Here is a 16,251-nt window from a genome sequence, read left to right as displayed (position 1 = left end):
GCTTAAAGCAGATATTTCTATTTGATAGGGAAAGGGGTTTGTCGCTTTATTCCCTAAACGTGATGATATAGTTACATCTCTATCTTCAAAGGTGCAGGATAATGTTCAAAAATTGAAATCAAGTGCAATCTGGAATTAACTGAGAAAAACATCCGAAATGTTTCATTTCCTCGTAACTATGTGAAATTTTGGGAAAGAACATATTGGCAAGACAATTTGTCCATAAAAGAAAGCAAATGTCATCTTAAGTTAACAAAGCTGGCTGTATCGTTGGATTTGGAAACATTGCGAACAAGATATTTAGACATATCAGTTTGTACACCAGCCGAGATCTGATGGTCTGGCCGCAAAATGGTTGATGCATGTCAGCGATCCCAATTGCGTGGATCGATGCTCATTATATTAATCAATTGATTGTCTGGTCCAGACTCGATTATTTACAGACCGCCGTCATATAGCTGGAATATTGCTGAGTGCAGCATTAAACAACAAACAAACAATCAAATCAGTGACAATTGACTTACCTTTGCATGTGTTTGTGATGAGTGCCACCGGTGGGGCATGGTTCGCCCATCTTTTCCCGAACACCTGGTTTCATCAGTATTTGAACACTTGTATGTGATATAATAGGAATCGAGCAGTGAACTGTTTCTTACGATGAGGGTAAGCGACAATCGCTGTGAGTTTAACACATTTCACGGTTTTCTGCAAACCGCAATCTACCAACCATTATCGGTGCTAACAATTGCGTGAGTGAGTATGGTGTTACGCCGCATTTAGCAATATTCCAGCCATATCACGGTGGGGGACACCAGAAATGGGCTTCCGAAAATTGTACCCATGTCGGGAATCGAACCCGCGTCTTCGGCGTGACGTGTGAACGCTTTAACCACTAGGCTATCCAACCGTCCCTGACAATTGCGTAATATTGACAATTACGTAATATTGCAATTGAATGTCGGTGTAATTATTTGCATTTATATCAACGGAATCGATTGAATATCCGAGGTAGAGAAAAGGTATTCAGCAACCAATGTTTGCCGTAAGTGGTACTATGCTTGTCGTAAATGGTACTATGCTTGCCGTAAGTGGTACTATGCTTGTCGTAAGAGGTACTATGCTTGCCGTAAGTGGTACTATGCTTGTCGTAAGAGGCGACCAAAGGGATTGGTCAGGTTCGCTGACGTTGTTAATGCATGTCATCGTATCCCAATTACCTGGATCGTAGCTAATGGTGTCAATCACTGGATTGTCTGGTCCAGACTCAATTATTTACAAACCTCCGTCTGGAATATTGCTGAGTGTGGCGTTAGGCAACAAGTTGAGTCGACAAGTTGAGTCGATTGATCGTTAATTAACTAGGAACATTTCACTCATTTGGCATAACCTATAATTATGTTACTTCGTTATAATTATTATTGTACACTTGCAAATAATATTAATTAGATTGTATATTGGTCCACGCCTCGTGATGTCGTATTACCAACACACGACAAACAGCTTTTGCATTCAATACATCGGTAGTTATATATCACATTCAATATCACATATGAAACAAGTAAGATACGAAATATGAATTTAAACGACTCTCCTAACAATGGTTCCTATACTTAATAAAGTATTCACATTACAATGGTTATTGTATTAAGCACATTTGTTGATTAGCACAGCTACTTTCGAATATAAAATCTATTTGATAAACATCGGTTTGTGTCTATTACCGGGTGTCATCGCTGATTGCAAGTTGTCCATTTTATATAATTTTAACAGCTATTTTTTTCCAAATGGAATCTGTTTCGGCTGATAATATAGACTGGTTATTCTCTTGCGTTGACAGTTTATGTTTCTACATATAGACATGGAAAAAACGTAAGCACGGCTTTTTACAAGTCAATGTAGCCGCTTCATTTTTATTAACACATTGTGAATAAAGAAATCGTAATAAACATGCTGTCTATCTGGTCCTTGTAATACTTTTCTTACAGCAGGAGTGTTGTGTGATCTGGCATCATTTCGCACAGTGGGGTGTTCGCGTTTCTTTATGTCCCTACTGGAATATTGCTGATAGTGGCGTAATACCTCACTCACTCACTCACTCACTCACTCACTCACTCACTCACTCACTCACTCACTCACTCACTCACTCACTCACTCACTCACTCACTCACTCACTCACTCACTCACTCACTCACTCACTCACTCACTCACTCACTCACTCACTCACTCACTCACTCACTCACTCACTCACTCACTCACTCACTCACTCACTCACTCACTCACTCACTCACTCACTCACTCACTCACTCACTCACTCACTCACTCACTCACTCACTCACTCACTCACTCACTCACTCACTCACTCACTCACTCACTCACTCACTCACTCACATTGCTTTAGATGTTGAGACCTACAACGCCTGCTAATCACGATGCACCCGTGAAGATCCGGGGTGGAGTAGGTCTTCAGCAACTCATGCTTGCCGTAAAAGGCGACTATGCTTGTCGTAAGTGGCAACTAACGGGATCGGGGGGTCAGGCTCGCTGACTTGGTTGATGCATGTCATCGATCCCAATTGCGTGGATCGATGCTCATGATATTAATGACTGGATTGTCTGGTCCAGACTCGATTATTTACAGACCGCCGTCATTTAGCTGGAATATTGCTGAGTGCGGCGTAAAACAACAAACCAAACCAAACCAAATCAAAACATGTAAAAGCTCACACACACACACACACACACACACACACACACACACACACACGTGCATGCACGTCGCTCTTTTAGTGCAATAATCTTGAACCCCACGTTAAACCCCATTTCACCTCACCCCTTGGAGTTTCAAAGGTACAATCACTGTGATACCCAACATTTGTAGTTTTTTCCTTCAAGGTAGATACGGTTTTATCTGAATGTGTGGGATGTTCACTGTTACATAGACCCGGGAAGATCCGGAGTAGAAAAGTTGGTATGTTGTTTAACGCCGCACTCAGTAATATTCCAGCTGCATGACGGCGGTGTGTGTGTGTGTGTGTGTGTGTGTGTGTGTGTGTGTGTGTGTGTGTGTGTGTGTGTGTAAGAAAAGGTCTTCAGCAACCCATGCTTGCCGTAAAAAAAATGCTGACTTGTTTGATGAAAGTCATTGTATACTAATTGCGTGGATCGATGCTCATGATGTCAATCACTGGACTGTCTGTTCCAGACTCGCTTATTTATAGACCGCCGTAATATAGCTAGAATATTGCTTAGAGCGGCGTTAAACAACCAACCAACCAATTGCGTGGATCGATGTTCATGATATCAATCACTGGATTGTCTGGTCCAGACTCGATTATTTACATACCGCGGTCATATGGCTGGAATGTTGCTGATTCCAGAGTGCGGCGTTAAACAACAAACAAACAAAATCCTGTTCTAATGATAAGGGATAGTTTCATGTTTCATACATGTATGTCTCTCTCTAGTTATGGTAATGCGTTTCGGACATTAATTTTTTTTCATTGTACAAGAGAAATTATACATTCGAATAACCTTTTAGAAAATGTTGTTACACCATGATGAAAGTGACAGTCACGCGGATGATGTATTAGATAATTCCAATATATCATAAAAGCAGCTGTTCCATATTTTTCTGAAAGCACTGACAGGCTACAAGCAATTTCATTTCATATATAACGATACGGTGTAATAACAATTATCATGTGTGTTCGTAATGTTCGAAAACATTATCATAGACCATGACAATGATAACTCAATGTTCCAGCATTAGAGTGATTTTTTGTCTTTGCATCAAATTCCGAGCGAGCTGATGTGACATAAGGACCATAAAAAGGGCTAATGGCTATTTAAAGCCACATTAGAGCCACATGCTGAAGGCAAACAATATGTTGCCATCAAAGCATGTGTTCATTTACCGATCCAGTTGCTTCGTCTAATTCTTTTACTCTTTTCATTAACCTATTCCAGGCGAGTTCTGATGAACTATACACTCTTTGTCTACCGATTCTAGGGGAGGTTGGTTGGTTGGTTGGTTGTTTTACGCCGCACTCAGCAATATTACAGCTATATGACGGCGGTCTGTAAATAATCGAGACTGGACCAGACAATCCAGTAATTAACATCGTGAACATCGATCCACGCAATTGGGATACGATGACATGTATCCACCAAGTCTGCGAGCCTGACCATCCGATCCCGTTAGTCGCCTCGTACGGCAAGCATGGGTTACTGAAGTCGTTCTAGGGGAGGAATTTATGGTCTCTTAGAAATTCATAATTGTTGACTGTATATAACCCCAAGATCCGGAGTAGAAAGGGTCTTCAGCAACCCATGCTTGCCGCTTGCGACTATGTTTGTCGTAAGAGGTGACTAACGGGATCGGGTGGTCAGGCTCGCTGACTTAGTTGATGCATGTCATCGTACCCCCATTGCGTGGATTGATGCTCATGATATCAATCACTGGATTGTCTAGTCCAGACTCGATTATTTACAGACCGCCGTCATATAGCTGAAATATTGCTGAGTGCAAACAACAAACAAAACAAACAAAATCAACGACTTCTCTTTTCTCAGTTTTGTCCATTCCAATGCCTTGGTGTAGGGTACAGAGTCGAGGTAGTTATCATTTGTTTGTTTGTTCGTTGTTTAACGCCGCACTCAGCAATATTCCGGCTATATGACGGCGGTCTGTAAATAATCGAGTCTGGACCAGGAAATATTAACGGCTGCTCTTTTCTCAGTTCTCAGTTCTCAATGCCTTGGTGTAGGGTATAGAGTCGAGGTAGTTATCGGCATAACAACCTAGATATGCCAGGCTCAAAACTGTATGCCATCCCGTCGTACGTGTAGCTGAATGCATTGACGAAAATCATATATATGCAAAATATGACTTTTCAAGGAAAAGTGTTATATACTTTCATGACAGACACTTTTTTTGTCCAGTGTCTACATCGTCTAGGACCTTTGTAGACATCAGGCTATCCTTTGACAGGTGTTACGTGTTAGGTTTTAGTCGTATCGGAGTGACCAGGGTCACTAATACCGTACCATCTCTTTGTAATGCGATACATGAATTGATATATTGCTTAGAAAAAGCCTCATATGCATTACTTTATACTTCATATGCATCTTTCGAAGGGGGTTAAAGTAGTGTAAACTGATTGTCCCCCTGAAAGGGTATGTAAGACAACGTCTTTCAAAGTATATTTATTTCTACCACGTTTTTTAATCGTAGCATATGTGTTATTTTAATGTGTGGCTAAAATTGTCAGCCATCGCCAACAACTGAAGGGATGATGTAAATCCACCTGGGGTCCATGCAGGTAGCAAAAGTACTGTAAGTCGCCATGGACCCTAGCGTGGTGATCTACCTTCAGTTGTTGGCGATCTATAGCCTGTTTTTATATTGTGTTACAAAATGATAATATATTTTTACATGCTCCCTAACTATTTTTATGTAAATCTGTGATATTCTAGTTATTATACTGCCCTTCGTCGGCAGAATTTTATACAGTTTAAAATATATTGTTTATGTCAAATTTTGTTTCCTCACGATATGGCTAAAGTGTTGCCGATGTGACGTTAAACTTTAACTCTGAATCAGTACTACGGGTATAATGTGTGCCTTATAGTCGTAGGTGACCTGGTGGGACTGTATGCTCGAAGCCTAAGACGACGTACCTAGACACCAACGATAGATTCATAAAAACAGAACGTAACAACTAAGACAAATTCTGAACATTGCCAGTACAGCGAGTATTTTGTATCTTGATGCCTTGAGGAAAGTCCTATCTCGTAAAGCATCGCCAACGCAATACTTAACACCTGCACCCCAAATAACAAGTCCATTGCATGGGCCTCAGCCGAAGTGAATCCACGAAACAGGATAAATGGGTTTGACTTAAATCATTACCTCCGACGCAATGGACGTGATTATATTGCAACTTAACTCAAAGTGTAGAATGAAAGTGTTTCTGTCGGGGATAAAGCCTGAGAGTATAAAAATTACATTACATCCCTCGTCAACAAGGTAGAAAGCTGAAAGAAGCAAATTAAAAATTATGGCAAAGGACATCAGAACGATTCAGAACAGGTGTGTGATTTAGAAGACAAATTGGTTGACGTAAAAGTCAGATCCTTGCGACGCAATCTCATGTTCTCGGGATTTAAGGAAGAATTGAAGGTAAGCAATGTTATAAAGTGATTTGGGATTTCATTATATACTTACGATAAAAAACACGAATATATTGTGAAAGCGTATGCGTCAACCGACACATGGACAAATTTTCAGAATACAAGGATAAAGACATGCCAGATAGCATTTAGACGTCTGGTGGGTACATGGGTCTACATAAAAGAGCAATTTCGAAAGAAAAGAAGACTGAGAAGACACATGTAACCTGTCGGCCGTGAAAACGTAAACGGGGGGATAAAGCAAGGCTATATGTTGATATGCTGCCAACACACTTGGCGCGGCCGTGCCGCATTTGAGTTGAAAACAGTGTTTAGATCTGAGGAAACCGAAACACGCCAGTACTATAACATGACATGCCCGCATGTGGGATAACGTGGAGCATGTTCACAGGTCGATAACAGTAATTAACGACCAATGTGTGCGGCCTGAGGTTGATAATTCTTATTCTGGACTTCATCAAAAACGTATCATGATATGATAACGTCTAAGCGACATATTGGTGACTTACAAATGTACAAGGCACAAATGTTAGATTATTTATGAACAGTTGCAAGAACAATGCTGGTGCTAACATTATGGTGGCTAATATTAGTTTTTGCCATAATTGATGGAAGAGCAAGTCTCCAAGATATACCAGAGTTAGTGAGTTTGAACCAGGATTCAAACCCACAATCGCTCAAGGGGCACAGCTCTCTTCACAGCGAATTGTGGCGCCTTAAGACGGCGGGGCCACTCGTGCCTCCATATATGAACAGCGACATTCTGAAACAACCTTATGAACGTAAAGAGCTGTCACTGACAGGGTATTTATTCTGTATTTATGTTCCAGCTTAAAACTGAAGATGTGCTTCTGCCGGCGACTTTGGCCTTTTATAATGGAACGTAATAGTTTCATCTGATTTATTAGATTATACCAGTGCATGGAACTCGCTTGACAAGGACTCTTATATAACGAATATAAGGTGATTGATCTCTGTAAACATGTGGACCTATTCATTGTAAAGGGTCGCTGTGCTCAAGGCAAAGGAGTCGGAAAGCTGACTTTCGATGTTGGTTAGGTAATTACATCGTATTACACCTTTTGAAATATAGACGACCTTGGTGTATTAGGTAACATTAGTATTAGATGTTCATATTTACTCTGATGTGCATAGCTGTCCAACATACTGTTTTTTCGTGTTTTGTAAGTGAAGCGTCTGTTCAGAGAGGGGAAGGTCGGCTCTTCGATCCCCGGCCGCGTCCTACCAACAGACGTTAAAAGATGGACTGGTTGTCTCGGTGTCCGGACACTGTGTCTGAGTGAGTGGACTATCCATATTAACTGCGGCATGGCACTCAAACACAGGAATAAGTCAAGACTAGTACAAGCAGAAACACACACACACACGAGCGTGCACATCTCTCTGTAAGGGGCGGTCGGGTAGCCTAGTGGTTAAAGCGTTCGCTCGTCACGCCAAAGACCTGGGTTCGATTCTCGACATGGGGCCAATGTGTGAGGTCCATTTCTGGTGTCCCCTGCCGTGATATTGCTGGAATATTGCTAAAAGCGGCGTAAAACCATACTCACTCACTCTCTCTATAAGTGCAATAATCTTGAACGCGGCGTTAAACCCCACCTCGTTAAACCCCACCTCGTATTTGGATCAAACGAAGCCGAACCTGTAACCACCATTTACTTATAGTACCCGGGAGGTGGATGTTCAAAAACCCAGAGATACTCACCAGCGGGATCGTACACGCAGTGATCTGATTTTCCTATCAAGTAACGTTTGTCAACAATGCTGAGTGCGTTCACATGGAACATGCCTTGTGAGACATGTTCAATGTGGTACAGATAGATTGCATTTCGTTCATACAGCGTACCGCTGAATTTCCCAGTGGCTATGGTTTCCTCTCGAGTTCCTCTCGAGTTCCTCTCGAGTTCCGTGCATACATACTGAATAGATATGAGAGATACCGCGAATGGCAACGACGGTTGCTGATTGTCCGAATCACTGTTTTAGTGTCATATTCGCTGAGGTGCAACAAGGTTCCGAGAGTGTGGACATGTCCTCATTGAGAATTAATGACTTGGCACTCCTAACATCCCAACGGTACAGTCTATCTCCATGTGACATGGTGGTAGACGACATTGGCAGCCACTTCTACAGGGTTTCATTGCCATGGCGATTGTGGTTGTGGCTGTCGTAGTCTCAAGGGCGATGTCGAGTTATGGTGTTGACTGTCTCAGTGATCATGACATGATCTGGGAGGATATTTGCGTTTCATATCGACATGATACTCAGTAGTTTGATATTTATATTTGCACAGCTAGCGCTGTTTGTTTGGTGCCTACACATGTGTTCTTGAACATGTGTCAGCAAAGCCGTTGGTGGCGTCGTGGTAGCCATTTTGCCACATATGAGCGAGTGAGTGAGTATGGTTTTACGCCGTTTTAACAACATTCCAGCAATATCACGGCGGTTACCAAATATGATTCTGACAGGCCAAGAATCACCTGGTATCATCACCATTTGCTAGTTACTCAAAAACACATGCTTCTGAAAAAGTCGGAATCGTATAATCGACTCGGCCTTTAGAAGAGGTTTCTTATGAATATGGAAAGGGTTTTGTGGCTTTTCTATACATTTGTAAATATACATTCATTAGATCTCGCCGCTGCATGCCGGGGTGGTGCGGTTGCGTCTTCAGTGGGATATTACCGTCAGGTACTTTGGCATCTGAATAAAATATGTAATAAAAAAAATACTTTTTATAAATGGGAAATGGTTGAGTCATAAGATATAGATGGCCAGCTTGGGTATTCAGCTGGGATGTGTACTGGACACCTCAGAAGGGCAGGGGTCACTCCACATATAGTCATCTAAGGAGATATACACACATGTCTAATCGGAACTGTGAATCCCAAGGAAATAACTTTGGTTCTTTGGCTCATATTCCAAGGTTAGTGTTTTATTGTTGGATTGAGTATTTTATCTATAATTGTATTCCCAATATTGTAGGAATATAGTAGCTGTCTTTGTATGTAATACACATTACTGTTGTCAGGGGAAAACGTTCAAAGAAATCAATAATGTTTTTTGGTTGGACATTGTAATTGCCTTTGATAGGTTTTCACAGAAAATACAGTCCGAATCATTTCAAGACTTTATTACAGAACCTATCTTTTACTACAAAGACATCACCATTGGTAGAGAGATTATCTTCTATTCTAAATGGTTTGATAGAGGTGTCAGCCAAGTACTGGGCTTTATTAACCCTGAAGGAAACTACCTAACACTTGACTAATTCCAATACACCTTTGGACTTGATGTCAACTTCCTTCATAATTACGGGTTTAATGGGTACAATATGCCACCTATGCGGCAGGATATGCACAACTTCTCACGAACACCTGGAATCATCACTATTTGCTAATTATTCAAAAACACACGCTTATGATGTAGTCGGAATCGTATAATCAACACGGCTTTTAACCGAGGGTTCTTATGAATATGGAAACTAAGGGTTATGTGGACAAATGAGTTACTTGTTATTGATGACGTGTGACGATGGTCGTAGATGCCTTCTCTGTAGTCGTTTTTGAAGTCACTTCAGAATTATTTCTTTTTAAACTGCTGTACTTCCGGATCCATAATGGGTGAATAGGCCTTCAGGAACCCATGCTTGCCATAAAAGGGGACTATGCTTGTCGTAAGAGGCGACTAACGGAATCGGGTCGTCAGGCCAGCTGACCTGGTTGATGCATGTCATCGACCCCAATTGCGTGGATTGATGCTCATAATACCAGTCACTAGATTGTCTGGTCCAGACTCGATTATTTACAGCCCGTCGTCTTTTATCTCGAATATTGCTGAGTGCGGCGTTAAACAACAAACAAACAAACAAAACCCTAAAGGGAAATATTGACCATGAATTCACACATGTTAACAGAATACTATAATGACAGTATGCCAATTTGAAAAAGTTAACCATATTATATGTTTTATATAACACGCTTTCATTAGTTCTAGACCACAAAAGGGCGGTTGGGTAGTCTAGTGGTTAAAGCGTTCGCTCGTCACGCCGAAGACCCGGGTACATGGGTACAATGTGTGAAGCCCATTCTGGTGTCCCCTGGTGATATTGCTGGAATATTGCTAAAACCATACTCACTCACTCACAGACCACAAAGTTTTCGGAACTTCTACTACAAAATGAACAGCTCTGACACAAGTACCTAACAATATCATATAAAGACAAATTAATATGACCGTTATATTAGTCCTGTGCCTGTTACCGCTTGTTCTGTTGCTGGTTATACACACACAGAGAAACTCTAAACATCTACGATATGATACGTCTAACGTACATTGTACTTGATTGATCACAACGGCGGCCGTATCTGATATTGATACATCTGTTCATTGTCGTGCTGTTACTATGTTTGTCTGTGTTGACATTGAAGATAGATCCGTGAACTGAATACATCCATTTCGTTATAACGAAAATCGTACCCAATTAGCAATGCAATACTGTATTAAGTGATATGGTTCAACACCACATTCCTAGAATGTCATGGGGCGGTCGGGTAGCCTAGTGGTTAAAGCGTTCGCTCGTCACGCAGAAGACCCGGGTTCGATTCCCGACATGGGTACAATGTGTGAAGCCCATTTCTAGTGTCCCCCGCCGTGATATTGCTGGAATATTGCTAAAAGCGGCGTAAAACCATACTCACTCACTCTCATGTCATGGCGCCGAATACCAAGAACCCATTCTAACCAAGAGGAGAATCGAAGCCTGGACTTAAGAGTGGTTGTCTACGCTTTTACCGCGATAGGTTCCCCCAATGCCCCCTTATGGATGTACATGTGGACGAAATTACAGTCAAATAGTATTCATCCGTTTAGTGTACATGGTGTGGTCAACAGCACTGTCCGCGTACGGGGTGAAGTGTTGATTGGTTCGTTTCGTGTTTAACGCCGCACTCAGCAATATTCCAGCGATATGACGGCGGTCTGTAAATAATCGAGTTTGGACCAGATAATCCAGTAATTAATGTCATAAGCATCGATCCATGCAATTGGGATAGATGATCAACCAAGTCAGCAAGCCTGACCACCCGATTCCGTTAATCTCCTCTTACGACAAGCATAGTCGTATTTTACGGCAAGCATGGGTTGCTGAAGACCTATTCTATCCCGGATCTTCACAGGTCACGTAGTGTAGTGGATCTAAAGTCTGCCAAGAGAGCGGAAGGTCTGTGGTTCGATCCCCTTGTCGTCTCATACAAAAATACATTAGAGGTAAATACAGAATCAATGAATATAGCGATATTTTGTCTGCCAATATATTGCACTCTCATATCTCTCTCACACAAGCAAAACACACATTTAAGGTCGTACAATAGGAGACAACGTTTTTAATTAAATGATAACATTTTCTGATTATAGTCTTAATATCTGAAATGTAATTGGATTTTCTACATTAACAGTGAACATGTAAATACTAAAAAATGGGTCATTGGTGAACAAGGGTGAAGGGTCACTGCTTTTCATAAACTAATAATATCATGAAATCACAATATGTTTAGTGGTAGATTCACACAATTATCCCGAATTTAGTGTATTGTGATCAGGCCATTTATTACACATCTAGGTGAAAAGAGTTGTCATCAGTAATTAGAAATACTTTCATGAGTGTATGCTGTTTTAAATACTTGTTTAGAGTGAGTGAGTGAGTATGGTTTTACGCCGCTTTTAGCAATATTCCAGCAATATCACGGCGGGGGACACCAGAAATGGACTTCACACATTGGCCCCATGTCGAGAATCGAACCCAGGTCTTTGGCGTGACGAGCGAACGCTTTAACCACTAGGCTACCCGACCGCCCCACTTGTTTAGAACAAACATTACAATGGCTCCCTGACAACCTGTCAGTGCATTATTACTGACATTGTCTCCAGTTCCATGGGGTTAAAACATTAACTTTTGCATGCGTGTGTACCGTGTGCCAGGAATGCGCTTTGTAGTTACGATTATTTATCTGTGTGTTCTGTCGCTTTTATAATAACAAACACATGTTTTGTTAGGTAAAGACTCAATTATGTAGCATCATATTGCTTGTATATTGTGGTTATTGTGGCGCTGACCAACCAGGAAACAAAACCAGGAAACAAAACTACATTTGTACTGAGATGGTACTTTAGTCCATCCCTGGATGTGTATTTCCATCATACTGAGTGTCCTCATGATTAATTTATCGCAACTTGATGTCAAATCGCGTCATTTAACAATATAAAGTAATGGTTGGTTGGTTGGTTGGTTGTTTAATGCCGCGCTCACAAATATTCCAGCTATATGACGGCGGTCTGGGAAAAATCGAGTCTGGACCAGACAATCCAGTGATTGACATCATGAGCATCGATCCATTGGAATTCGGGATTGGGATTCGATGACATGCAGCAACCAAGTCAGCCAGCCTGACCAGCCGATCCCGTTAGTCGCCTCTTACGACAAACATAGTCGCCTTTTCAGCAAGCATGGGTTGCTGAAGACCTATTCTAGTGAGTGAGTGAGTTAGAATTTAACGTCGCATCGGCATTATTTCAGCCATATAGTGCTGAGACCAAGTTAATATATTTACAATTTAGTTATTAATGCAAAGTTTTATTTAAAAACAATTTGTGAAACATATTTGAGCATACTATATTTAGAAACAATTCATGAAACATATTTGAGCATAGCAATATCATAGATACAGTTTTAAAACACGGGCTATAGGCCACCAGTATCCAAAGCTAGGCCACCTCGCTGTGGTTCATGGGGACTTACAGCACCTCTGCTTCCTGCATGATACCCCAGCAGGATTTACATCATCACTTTAGCTATTGGTGGTTGTGCACGATGCAAGCCAATATTGAAAAATACTCATCAATGAGTTGGCTTAAAAACACTGGTTGATGATACATCGATTATGATAGGACCTATTCTAACCCGGATTTTCAAGGGTCGTATGAAGTAATTGGGCGGAGACGCCGTATGCGTATAACCAAAAAACCAGAAACCGTCTGTCTGCAACAAACCCGTGCTGCCAAGGAGTATCACAGGCACGTTCGATGACGAAAACCCCTAAAGGCAATCATGTTGCTGCTGGTTCTGTTATGGAAATATCACTTGAATCTGTTGAAGGGGCTCGTTGACTCTTCTTCCGAAATCAACAGATTTGAGCGATTTCATCGATTCTAACCATTTTATGTTGGATACATTATTTCGCCTGAATGTCTCATGATCTATAGCTTTCACAATTTAGTTTTTAAAATGTATGTTTCGCAATGTTTTAACATATGAAAATGTAACTTTGACAACACACGCTTACTGTCTTCGATCTATAGTCCGCCGACATTATTAACAGTGAAACCCTTTAGAGTTTGTGGTTTACAATGGATCCTCAGTGACCTATATTTGTCGTGTGATGCGACGAAATGGATCGGATATCAGGCTCGGTGACTTGACAGACTACGTGTCGTACTCCCATGTAGTAAGATGTTGGCTCGTGATATCAAACACGGGTTTGTCTGTCCAAGACCTGAATATTTACAGACCGATATACAGGCAGCTGGCATTATAGTGAGTACGGTAATAGCAAACAGACATTGAAAACTCGTTAACTCGTTTAAAATACATAAAATTGTACATAGTTCGCGACAAGCAAGGGTTACGATTTTAGGATAGCAAAGCCTATATTGTTTGTTTGTTTTGATGTTTAACGCCGCACTCAGGAATATTCAAGCTACAATGACGGTGGTCTGTAAATAATCGAGTCTGGACCAGACAATCCAGTATTTGACATCATGAGCATTAATCCACGCAATTGGAATACGATGACATGCATCAACCAAGTCAGCGGGCCTGACCACCCGATCCCGATAGTCGCCTCTTATGACAAGCATAGTCGCCTTTTACGGCAAGCATGGATTGCTGAAGACATATTCTACCCCGGATCTTCACGGGTCTTTCAGTAACCCATTCATATAATGTCACCACTATTTTGCCTTTTAAGCCCACTCTGTTTCTGAGAATTATCGAGACTGATTAGTCCCTAGCGTTGACGTTGTATATTTATTTTACTCCTTTTCCCACATCCTAACATTTGATAACAACATGTGATTCCCCTACAAGATTAACGTGCAGTCCACTGAAAGCAATATAAGTCGAACGCGTGCTCTAAGATCTCAGCAGCCATCATTAATACATATATTGATAGAAAAACAAACTGCGTCGTTTTCTCATTAGGAGATGTCGTTCAATACAACCATCCTTAAATGGCGAAACTATCGAATCAAAGATGCTTTTAACACTCCTATCAACCTTCCTTAAAATGTTTCCTACGTATTTGTCACTTTAAACCCTTCCCCTATCCTCAATGCAAACACAACATTTTTTCATCAGCTACATTCTAACACCAGGGCGGCAAATGCCATATACTTGGAATCGATTGACATTAACAGATGGCGATTTGGTATTTATTCAAAACACACTGGTTAAAAAACAACTTACGGGGTTACATCTGGCATAAATTGGATCTCTGAATACACCATCACAACCAGTCTGTGGGTTGAGGGTTCGTTGGTCAGTGGTAGGAGTAACAGTGGTAGGTGTTGGGATTCTGTGTTGTTGGAATGTAAAGTTCCTAGTACATACCCTTTATTGCAATAGAAGGGAGTGACGACCATTTAATGTTTTTTTATGGGACGTTGGAATGTAAAGTTCCTAGCACATACCCTTTATTGCAGTGGAAGGGAGTAACGACCATTTGATGTTTTTTTATGAGATGTTGGAATGTAAAGTTCCTAGCACATACGGGGCGGTCGGGTAGCCTAGTGGTTAAAGCGTTCGCTCGTCACGCCGAAGACCCGGGTTCGAATCTCGACATGGGTACAATGTGTGAAGCCCATTTCTGGTGTCCCCCGCCGTGATACTGCTGGAATATTGCTAAAAGCGGCGTAAAACCATACTCACTCACTCACTCCTAGCACATACCCTTTATTGCAGTGGAAGGGAGTAACGACCATTTGATGTTTTTTATGGGACGTTGGAATGTAAAGTTCCTAGCACATACCCTTTATTGTAGTTGAAGGGAGTAACGACCATTTGATGTTTTTTTATGGGACGTTGTAATGTAAAGTTCCTAGCACATACCTTTATTGTAGTGGAAGGGAGTAACGACCATTTGATGTTTTTTATGGGACGTTGGAATGTAAAGTTCCTAGCACATACCCTTTATTGTAGTGGAAGGGAGAAACGACCGTTTGATGTTTTTTTATGGGACGTTGGAATGTAAAGTTCCTAGCACATACCCTTTATTGCAGTGGAAGGGAATAACGACCATTTGATGTTTTTTTTATTGGACGTTGGAATGTAAAGTTCCTAGCACATACCCTTTATTGTAGTGGAAGGGAGGAACGACCATTTGATGTTTTTTTATGGGACGTTGGAATGTAAAGTTCCTAGCACATACCCTTTTTTGTAGTGGAAGGGAGTAACGACCATTTGATGGTTTTTTATGGGACGTTGGAATGTAAAGTTCCTAGCACATACCCTTTATTGCATTGGAAGGGAATAACGACCATTTGATGTTTTTTTTATTGGACGTTGGAATGTAAAGTTCCTAGCACATACCCTTTATTGTAGTGGAAGGGAGTAACGACCATTTGATGTTGTTTATATTGGACGTTGGAATGTAAAATTCCTAGAACATACCCTTTATTGTAGTGGAAGGGAGTAACGACCATTTGATGTTTTTTTATTGGACGTTGGAATGTAAAGTTCCTAGCACATACCCTTTATTGTAGTGGAAGGGAGTAACGACCATTTGATGTTTTTTTTATTTGACGTTGGAATGTAAAGTTCCTAGCACATACCCTTTATTGCAGTAGAAGGGAGTGACGACCATTTAATGGTTCTTGGGGCACGTTGGAATGTAAAGTTCCTAGCACATACCCTTTATTGCAGTGGAAGGGAGTAACGACCATTTGATGTTTTTTTATGAGATGTTGGAATGTAAAGTTCCTAGCACA

Source organism: Haliotis rufescens, unplaced genomic scaffold (assembly GCF_023055435.1).
Source record: "Haliotis rufescens isolate VD_foot unplaced genomic scaffold, xgHalRufe1.0.p SCAF_10, whole genome shotgun sequence".
NCBI lineage: Eukaryota > Metazoa > Mollusca > Gastropoda > Lepetellida > Haliotidae > Haliotis > Haliotis rufescens.
This window is presented reverse-complemented; position numbering follows the sequence as displayed.